This window comes from Elephantulus edwardii, unplaced genomic scaffold, assembly GCF_000299155.1.
Source record: "Elephantulus edwardii isolate Elephantulus edwardi_28Jun2011 unplaced genomic scaffold, EleEdw1.0 scaffold00173, whole genome shotgun sequence".
NCBI lineage: Eukaryota > Metazoa > Chordata > Mammalia > Macroscelidea > Macroscelididae > Elephantulus > Elephantulus edwardii.
In genome coordinates, this window is record NW_006399923.1 from 6,682,883 (window position 1) to 6,693,903 (window position 11,021).

Genomic DNA, 11,021 nt, shown 5'->3' on the forward strand with positions numbered 1-11,021 from the left:
TTAAATATATGTGTAGGTATTTTATACTCTGTACTTGTATGGCCCTACAGGAAATAAGCTTTTTTTCTTTTGTTGTGCTAATTTGATTCTATTAATTGGGGTATCTGTAAAAAGAACAAGGGCCACATGAGGAAATAGCCCTATCTGATCTTTACCAACCCAACTCCACCATGGGTAACTGTCACCATAAACAATATAAACAACATAAAAATAATTTCCATGAAGTAAGACATGTGCCCCATGCTCCCACACCTCTTCCACTCATCCCAATAGAAATCTTACTGCCATACTTGGTCCAAAAATCCTTGGGAGCCTCATAGACCACACAGAACCATACTAAGAAAGTCAAAAGTCTATAATTCAAGTTAGTAGTAGAATATGTTGTTCCACTCATTTTGGAATAATCTTCAGTAGAGTCCAGGCTGGGTTTAGAAGGGGTCGTGGTACTAGGAATATTGTAGCTGATGTTAGATGGATCTTAGGCGAAAGCAGGGAATACCACAGGAATGTCTTTTTGTGTTTCATTGACTATGCAAAGGTGTTTGACTGTGTGAATCATAACAAACTGTGACTGACTCTGAGAAGAATGGGAATCCCAGAGCACTTGATCGTGCTAATGCAAAACCTGTATTTGGACCAGGAGGCAGTCGTCAGAACAGAGGAAAGAAACACTGCATGTTTCAAAATTGGGAAGGGCGTATGCCAGGGATGTGTCCTGTCTCCATACCTTTTCAACTTGAATGCAGAACAGATTACCTGAGAGGCAGGACTCTATGAGGAGAAATGTGGGGTCAGGATTGGTGGAAGATCTGTCAACAATCGGCGATATGCAGATGATACAACCACTAGGGAGGACAGAAGGAGAATTGATGCCTTTGAGCTGTGGTGCTGGAGAAGAGTATTGAGGGTACCATGGTCTTCTAGGAAAGCAAACAGATTCATCCTGGAAAGGGTTAAACCAGGCTGCTCCTTGGAGGCAAGGATTCTGTGGCTCCCTCTAACATATTTTGGACATGTTGTAAGGAGGGACTGGTCCTTAGACAGGGACATCATGCTTGGTAAGGTGGAGGGACAGTGCAGGAGGGGAAGGCCCTCTATGAGATGGATTGATGCAGTGACTGGGTTAATTGGAATAGGAGTGTCAGAGGCAGTTCAATTGGCACAGGACAGAGCAGAGTTTAGGGCTGCTATAAGGGCACTATAAGTTGCAAGTGTCTCGATGGCACATAAAAAACAACAGTAGAATATAATCATTAATTCAGGACAGCTTTAGAAATGTAGTTGTATACAACCCATCTTGAGTCTTATGAATTTACGGAAGTGTTACAAAACTCTCAGTCTTGCCAATTATGACACTCCCTATCAGTTCTCCAACAAACTCTGGAAAAGGCTTTTAGCTCCGATCTCATGGTGTAGCCATCCCAAGATCTGCTTCACCTCACATCAGGTTTCTCATTCTTTGCTGTGGGTACTATGGCTCCTACTCTCATTGGCCCTGCTTTAGCTTTTGCAAGAACCACTGGCCCCAAAGGACACATAGCATTTTCATACTTTTTCTTGCTGGTGGTCAGAGTCTTCAATTCTATTGCTGGATCTACTTAATTTAATGGTAAAACTAATCAATCCATTTCTGAATTGGCAAGATTAGCCAGTCCCCTTGGGGACAGAATAACACATTCTGTTCACATATTCTCACCCATCCACATGCAAATATCAATCAATGGCCAAGGAAGACATTTGAAAAATAAACTCAACACTACAGCCACTCATCTTGTTATAAAATGGCTGGAATATGTCAGGATATACACACATACTGGGACATTAGATACCATCTAAGGATTTTCTTAAGTTAAAAAAAAAACAATAAGAAATGAAATAATGTTCATGTATATTGATTGAGAAAGAAAAGATCAATATGGCTGAGACCTTGATTCGAAATTTCCATTTTATTTTTATTTTTATTTTTTTTTAATGTGTGTACTGTCAAATTGGATCTGACTGGTACAGGAGGCAATTGTTCCTCCTTCTTCAGCAGAGCATCAGGTAGATTTGAACCGTGCACCTCTGGGATTGCAGTACAGTTTCCTGCCACTAGGCCACCAGAGCTCGCCCCATTTTAAAAGCTTTCAAGAAATAGATTTGTGTTCTTTAAATTGATCTCCTTGTAATATTTATCATATAGTATTATTAAGTGGCTACAATATGCCTAGCACCACGGCCTCTTCTAAAACCCAACCTGCACAGCTGGCACTTCTCTGTTTATATGCCATTCCAGTCATTTTTGGATACTTACTTTAAAGCAGAACCTTGCTTGCATGTAATAAAAATGACATTGTTTAATAATTTCTACACTCTGTCAGGTCACCTTTCTTTGAAATGGGAACAAATATAGACCTATTCCAGTAAGTTGACCAGGTTGTTGCCCTCCAGATTTCTTGACACAAATTGGTGAGCATTTCCAGGGCAGCGTGTATTTGTTGAAATAAGTCACTTAGTATGACATCAATTCCTGGGGCCTTGTTTCTTGCCAATTCTTTCAGACCTGCTTGAACTTTTTCCTTTATCACCACAGGTTCGTGTTCATACATTATTTCATTAAATTCTTCTGTGTCTGCCAATTCCTTTTGATACTGCACCTCTGTACCCTCTTTCCATCTTCTTTTAATGCTTGTCAGGACATTTAATATTCTGCCTAAAGTATCCTTAAATATTGAAACTTAAGACTTCTATTTGTTTTTTAGTTCCTTCTGCTTAAAGGCCAAGCATGTTCATCCCTTTTGATTTTCTGATTCCAGCTCTTTGCACATTTCATTATAATACTTTACTTTGTCTTTCCACACTGATGTTTGAAATCTTCTGATAAGGTCTTTAATTTTTTCATTCTTCCCTTTGGTTTGGCTTCTTTGGTGCTCTAGGGCACCAAAGATCCAGAGTCTCCTCTGACATCCATCTTGAAAAGACATTGAAGAGATTGAGATTGTTAACAAATTCAATTTGCTTGGCTCCACAATTAACACTCCTGGTACTAGCAGCCAGGAAATTAGAAGGGAAAGTCTACTCTCAGGGACCTCTCCAGAGTACTGAAGAGCAATAGCATCAGTCTGGAGATTAAGGTATGCCTGATCCAGGCTATAGTCTTTGCAATTGTTTGCCATGCATCAGAAAGCTGGACAATGACTAGGAATGCTAGAAAGAGAAGTGATGCCTTTGAGCTGTGGTGCTGGAGAAAAGCATTGAATATATCACAGACTGCTAGGTGAAGAAACCACTTCATTCTAGAGATTCTGTTTCTTAGATGTAAGGATTCTGAAGCTGTTCCCTGGAGGCAAGGATTCTGAACCTTTATCTTACATACTTGGGGCATGTTGCAAGGAGGGACCTGCCCTTGGAGCGGGAAGTCATGCTTGGGAGGTGGAGGGACAGTGCAAGTGTGAATGACCCTTGATGAGATGGATTGATTGACTTATTGGGGTAATGAAGGTAGGCGTCAGGGACAATAAGGTTGGCAAATGATAGATCAGGGTTTAGGGCTGTTGTACATAGGGTCGCTATGAGTAGCAAACGACTTGACGGCACATAACAACAATAATATTATTAAGTAACTAAGAATTTACTCAATAAACATTTGTTGACAATGTAATAAATATTATACTATTGAATTTATCTGGTGCAATTAATTTTAAATAAACCCACTTCTGAAAAAAATAATATCATGAACATTGCATGAATCCCAAAGAATCAATTTTACATTAAGCTTAACAATTTTATAGTATACAGGTTAGGACAGCATATTATTCTTTAGTGCCCAAGGTCACCATGATTGACTCAAGAAACCTATACCTATATTTTTGCAAATACTTTTAGATAATTATTTGTTCTAAATTTTAATATATATCTTAACACATTTCTACAATTTCTGGTAATCTTTCTTTCAAAAGCAAACACAAGGTCAGGTCATCATTTTAAGAATATATGATAGTCACTAAATGCTTTGGTTAGTTTCCCCAATAAATTATTTGTAGAGAAGCATTAAACATGCAAATCTGAGAAATACAAAGCTTTGTTTTCAATTAATTGATATTTCAATATATATGGAGCACTTGTTAAATGTTAGAAACTTTGATAAAGTAAGGCCATGACTCCAGTTTCAAGTTCTATTCTAATTTGGTTCAGGAATGTGTCATGATTCTAAGGTTTTTAAGTCTTTGGATTCACAGAATTTTTTTTTTTATTTATTTAAAAGAATTCTTTTTATTGTTAGAATATATACAGGAAAATGTACATCCATTCAACAGTTTCTACCCATACAATTCTTTTTTTTTTTTTTTTCAGAGTGTCAGTCAAGAGAATGTGGAAAGGTCAGGCTATAATTATTGTCTGTGAAGGGGTAGATTTGTATTTTCTTAATAACTTTTAAGAAATCCTACTTACTGTAATTGTCAAAACAGCAACATATTGATAAATGAAGTGAACCATTTTTAAACTTGCCTGGGAATGATCCCTGGAGACTAATGTGGGTCAATAATGCCAATAAATCACAGAGCTAGGAGAGGTGGGGAGGTCTTTCATCCAGGAAAGGGTTAAACCGGGCGGATCCTTGGAGGCAAGGATTCTGAGGCTCTGTCTAACATACTTTGGACATGTTGTGAGGAGAGACCGGTCCTTGGAGAGGGACATCATGCTTGGGAGGGTGGAGGGACAGCGCAGAAGGGGAAGGCCCCCTATGAGGTGGATTGATTCAGTGACTGGGGCAATCGGGATGGGAGTGTCAGAGAGAGTGCGATTGGCACAGGACAAAGCAGAGTTTAGGGTTGTTGTACACAGGGTCGCTATGAGTCGCAAGTGACTCAATGGCACATAACAACAACAACAGCAGGATAGGTGGGGAGGTTCCTTCAGACCCATGGAGCGGTAGCAGTCTTCTGGCCCAGCAAATACCTGATCCACTGACTGCACCCACAGATGAAAACTACCATTAGACTCCCAGGAACGTGCTCTGGAACACTTAGCGCCTCACAGAACCAGGAAATGTAGGAGGACCTTTTCAGACACTTGGAGTTTTGAGTCCAAGGACCTGTACTGCCCCTGGGCCAAGGGGAAGGGAGTATCACTTACATGCAGGATTCAGCCAAGATACTACTTTTGCCCGAAACAACATCTTACTTTGCCACCTGTGCATATTAGCTAGAAAACTCCAGCAATCAACTGGTACAGGAATACAGTCTTTGTTAGAGTAGAAGTTCTAAGACAAAGTGCTCTCACCTGAATTGTCAGAGTGGTGAAGAGAGTCGGGGAATCTGGCGCACTACTCTACAGAACAAGGAGGACAACAGACTTCAGGAGAGAGGGCTGCAATTAGGGAAACAACAACAACAACAAAAAACAACAAACCAGCTCACAAGCTATCCACATCACAGAACTTAGTTGCAGGATCAGAGAGAAAGGATCAGAAGCCACTGGGCCCTCAGTCCTAGACAATGCTGATCAGGACCAGAGAGGAAAATTTATAGCTTGGATGAGTTGTCCTCCCCTTCCTTACTATTGTTTTGAACTCCCCATCAGTAGCAAGTTTCCTCTTGAGTCCAAGGATCAGGAAGAAATTTAGACAAAGGGAGCTGCCCCTCCCACCTCTGTAAAAGTGAGCTCTTAAGCCAAGATCATCGAACAAAAAAAGTATCATTAGATAGAGTCTCAGGCAAGGAAAAGTTTACCATAAGCATAACACCGAAGAGTCAGGTTATCTTACACCCTATGCAATACAAAAGCAAGATGTCAAGCCAGAAAGTAATCAAAACACAGAATCAAGAGATCCTGTTAGAACTTTCTTTCACAGAATTCAAAAGAACAATGACTGAATCTTTTCAATGGGTGAAAGACAAACTCAAAGATGTACAAGATTCTACAAGAAAAAGTCAAGAGGAATTTATATAAAAACAATCAAAGACATTGCAGATAAGACAAATGAGGCATTAAAAAGTGGAAAAAACAAGAACCTGAAATACAGAATATGAAGACCAGTGTCTCAGATGTTGTCAATATGCTGGATAGACATATGAGCAGAGTTGAAGAGATGGAGAACAGAACTACTGAAATAGACTATGAAGTTCTCGGCACTACTATGCTAGAACAAAAAGAAGAATCAAAAGAAAGGAAAAAGAAGAAAACCGTAATATGGGACACCATCAAGAGGAACAATATGCATGAAATTGGAATTTCAGGACAGGAAAAAGGGGGGGAAGGCAATGAAAGAGTTATACAAGAATCACTAGACTAGAAAGAAATTTCTCTGGCATAGTAAGGAATGAGAAGATATATATATACAAGAAGCTGAGTGAACACCATATATAATAGACCCCCCAAAAAAAAAACCACCACAAAATATCATATTAAAATTTCCAGGAACTAACGTTAAAGAGAAAATTCTAAAAGTAGCAAAGGAAAAATGAAGAACTACTTGAAATGCAGGCTGGATTTAGAAGAGGCTGTGGCACTAAGAATATTATAGCTAATGTCAGGTAGATCGTGGTTGAAAGCAGAGAGTACCAGAGTAAAGTCTATCTGTGTTTCACTGACTATGCAAAGGCATTTGAGTGTGTGGATCGCAACAAACTGTGGCTGACTCTGAGAAGAATAGGAATATCAGAACACCCGATCATGCTTATGTGAAACCTATACTTGGACTAGAAGACAGAACAGAACAAGGAAACAGTGCTTGGTTCAAAATTGGGAAGGGTGTGCGTCAAGGATGTGTCTACCTCCATATCTTTTCAATCTATATGTGGAACAGATTATCCAGGAGACTAGGCTCTATGAAGAGTAGTGTGGCATCAGGTTTAGAGAAAGACTCATCAACAATCTGTGATATGCAGATGACATACCCTGCTTACTGAAACTGAGGAGGACCTGAAGTACTTGCTGCAGAAGGTGAAGGACTGCAGTCTTCAGTATGGATTGAAGCTCAACAGCGAGAAAACAAAGATACTCACCACTGGACTGATTGGCAGCATCATGAAGAATGGTGAAGAGATTAGGACTGTTAACAGCTTTAGTTTGCTTGGCTCCAAAATCAACACTCTTGGTACCAGCAGCCAGGAAATTAAAAGATGGATTGCACTGGGGAAGTCTGCTGTCAGAGACCTCTCCAAGGTACTAAGGAGAAACGATGTCAGTGTGGAGACTAAGATGTGCCTGATACAGGTCACAGTCTTTGCCATTACTTGCTATGCATCAGAGAGCTAGACAATGACTAGGGATAATAGGAGGAGAGTTGATGCCTTTGAACTTTGGTGCTGGAGAAGAGTAATGAATATACCATGCGCTGCTAGGAGAACAAACAAGTTTTTCCTGGAGAGAGTGAAGCCAGGCTGCTCCTTGGAGACAAGGATTCTGAAGCTTCATCAGACATACTTTGAACATGTTGCAAGACTGAATCAGTCCTTGTAGAGGAACGTCATACTTGGGAGGGTGGAGGGAACCTGAAGGAAAAGAAGATCCTCGATGAGATGGGTTGATTCCTTCACTGGAGTAATGTGGTTAGGTGTGTCAGAGACAATAGAGATAGAGCAGGGTTTAGTGCTGTTGCACATCAGGTCTCTATAGTCACAAGTGACTCGATGGCACATAACAACAACAACAACAACAGCAACCTATTAGGGAGAGCAAATAAGATTAAGTACTGATTTCTCAGCAGGAACTATGTGAGAAAGAATACAACGAAATGATATATATCAAACACTTAAAGAATACAACTTTCAATCAACAAAACTGTATCCAGCAAAACTGTCCATCAAATATGATGCAGAGATCATGATACTCTCAGAAAAGTAGACATGGAGGGAGTATGTGGGGAAAAAAAGACCAAGATTACAAGAAAAACAAACTGAGGGAAGTCATTCTTACAGAGATGCCATAGAAAGCAGGATGGACCAAAGTAACTACCAACACCAAAATAAACTCAACAAAACAAGAGCAACAAAACCTTGCCTCTCATTAATTACATTGAACGTGACTGGTTTAAATGCACCAGTGAAGAGAAAAAAAAGAGTACTAGATTAGATAAAAACCAAAAAACCAAAGCCAGATGTTCCCTCATGTGCAGAAGGGCTTAGATATATCCAGAGTAAGCCACATGCAACATGTTACTTGATCACTTTTCTAAAATAAGGTTTCAGAACAATGACAGTAAGATAAGAGAAGAAAACATGGAGGAATGAAGTCCTAATTACTATACATGCATATTCTTTGACAGTAGGGGGAAACCTTTTACAGATAAGTTATAAACAAAGAAAAGGCAAATAAACATTTATTTAGGAACTGTCAGCATGTTATTGTTGAAGTGTGGAGTTGTAACTCTGCATGGACTATGCATAGTCAAAAATATGTACTTAAAGTTGCACTATTGCAAAACGGGTGTATTATCCAGGTACTCGTACACTAATTTTTTTGTAATGCTGGTCCTCTACGAGAAACATTTTCTTTTATTGTTACTTGCTTTTTAAACTTTGTTTAGCCACTTAAAAGAACATTCTGCTTATGGCACAATTGGCCTCAAATCCATTCCAAGTTGTATATTTGCTTTCCAATAAAAAAATTACAATTAAAACAAAACACAAAAACCAAAAATCAAAACAGAAAACAAATCCTTGCTAATATGCTGTCTACAAGAGCCACCTATGGGGGAAAAAAAGGCAGACTCAATATCATGAAAATGACAATTCTACCAAAGACAATATACAAGTTCAATGCAATCCCAGTACAGATAACAATTCCATACTTCAACGAGATGAAAATGGCAATTTCTGACTTTGTTTGGAATGGAAAGAGACCTCAAATAAGTAATGCATTCCTGAAAAAAAAAAGAAACAAGATAGGAGGCATCCATCACACCCTCTTATTTGAAATCATAGTACACAGCTTTGGTAGTCAAGAGAGCAAGGTACTGGTATAGTGACAAACACAAAGATCAATGGAATGGAACTGAAATCCCAGAAATCAGGTCATCTACCTATACTCAACTTATTTTAGGCAAGGAGATGTAATCAGTCTAGTAGGGAAATAAATGACAGGTTTTTTAACAAGTAGCATTGGTAAAATTAGAAAACCATCTCTAGAAAACCCAACCAAGACCCACACCTCACATCATACACAAAACCCATTCAATGTGGATTAAGGACCTTGGGTAAAATCAGACTATAAACTTCATTAGATAAAAGCTTGAAGAACTCTAGAAAGTATAATCCACAGTATGAATAGTCTTCCAAGCATAATTGAAATCCTATAGCCAGGAAAGAACTAAAAAATGAATGGGACCTTCTAAGAATCAAATCCTTATGCTCATCAAAAAACTCCAAAAGGGTAAAAAGGAAGCCACAATATGGGGGAAATATTTGGCAATGACATATCTCAAAAGGGATTAAAATGTAAACATTTTAGAATACTCCAGAATCTCAACAAGAAAAAGATAAACCACCTAATCACAAAATGGGCAAAGGATATGAACACATATTTCACCAAGTAGTTAATTCAGATGGCAAGCAAATACATGCAGAAATATTCAAAATCCCTAGCTATCAGAGTGATGCAAATAAAAACAACTATGAGATATCATCTCATCTGAGCAACAATAGCACAGCAAATAATAAAGGCTGGCAAGGCTGTGGAGATATTGGTACCCTTACCTTATTCATTGCTTTTGAGAGTGTAAACTGGTACAAGCACTATGGAAGGTTATTTCTAAAAAAAAAAAAAGAAATTGGAAATAAAAATACCATTTGATCCAACAATTGACTGGGAACATACTCTAAAGAATCCAGAAACATTATCCAAGCAGATATGTGTACACCCAAGTTCCCATTAACAAATGAATGATAGAAAAATTATGGTATAGACATACAATGAAATACTGCAGAGCACTTAATAACAATGAACTCCTAAAACACTACACAATGTGGGTGATCCTGGAGGACATTATGCTGAGTGAAATATTTTCATTCACAAAAGGATAAATACTGCATAGCACCACTGCTATAAACCAGAACTGACACAGTCAATAGGACAAGAGTGAATAAACAATGAGCATTGCATTGGAATGGATGAAGGAAATAACTGTTTACTGTTTTTAATTGTGTTTGGACAAACATTCTAGGTCATATAGCCCTGGTGTGTTCACTTGCATTACAAAGGTAACTTGTGGTTGCCGTGAAGATGAACACTGTGACACTGACTTGTCAAATGCGAGAATGGTTACTCATGGTGGACAGTGTTTGGTGGACCTCCTGGATTAAAACAAGTTTGGAAGCGGGAGTGGTATCCACTTCCGTAAATAGCTTGCCTCTGGAAACCCTATGGACCTGGAGAGAGGATGAAAATCACGCCAAGTGTTGAGGGCTTTCATTCATAGAGTCATTATGAGTTGTCTATGACTCAATGGCACTTAACAACAACAACATTATAGATATGATTACAGTCCAGAATTAAAGGTATATGGCAAAGAAGACCGGGAGAGGTAGGTAATTATGCAACAGTGAATGAATATTAAAAAGAAAGTGAACTGAGATGGGGGGGATGGGAAAAAGAGGGGGTAAAATTTGCTACAATAGATGAATGAAAATCTAACTTTTCTGTAAACTTGCATTAAAATAAAATTTAAACTTAAAAAATAATGCCTGTAAAATTAATGAGTATTGCAAATTGACCAGAGTGAACAAATTGTTACTGCCTAAAGTATATTGAAGCTAAAGGTATATTGCTTATTAAAATGATGATGATGAAGATGATGATGATAAACCCAGGTAAACATAAACATAAAATTTAACTTTTTTTCTTTTAAAAAATAATATTGTAAAGATTATGTAATTTCATCTAATTCACATTAAATTTTAAGGATAAACTATACTGTTTTTCTCCTAGGTGAACTACCTACTTCATTTTAAGATTTGGAAGCTAATCCAAAGAATAAAGTGGTGAAATATATTTTCCACAATTCTTATTAGTACAACCCAAATTAAAATGAAATTCTAGTA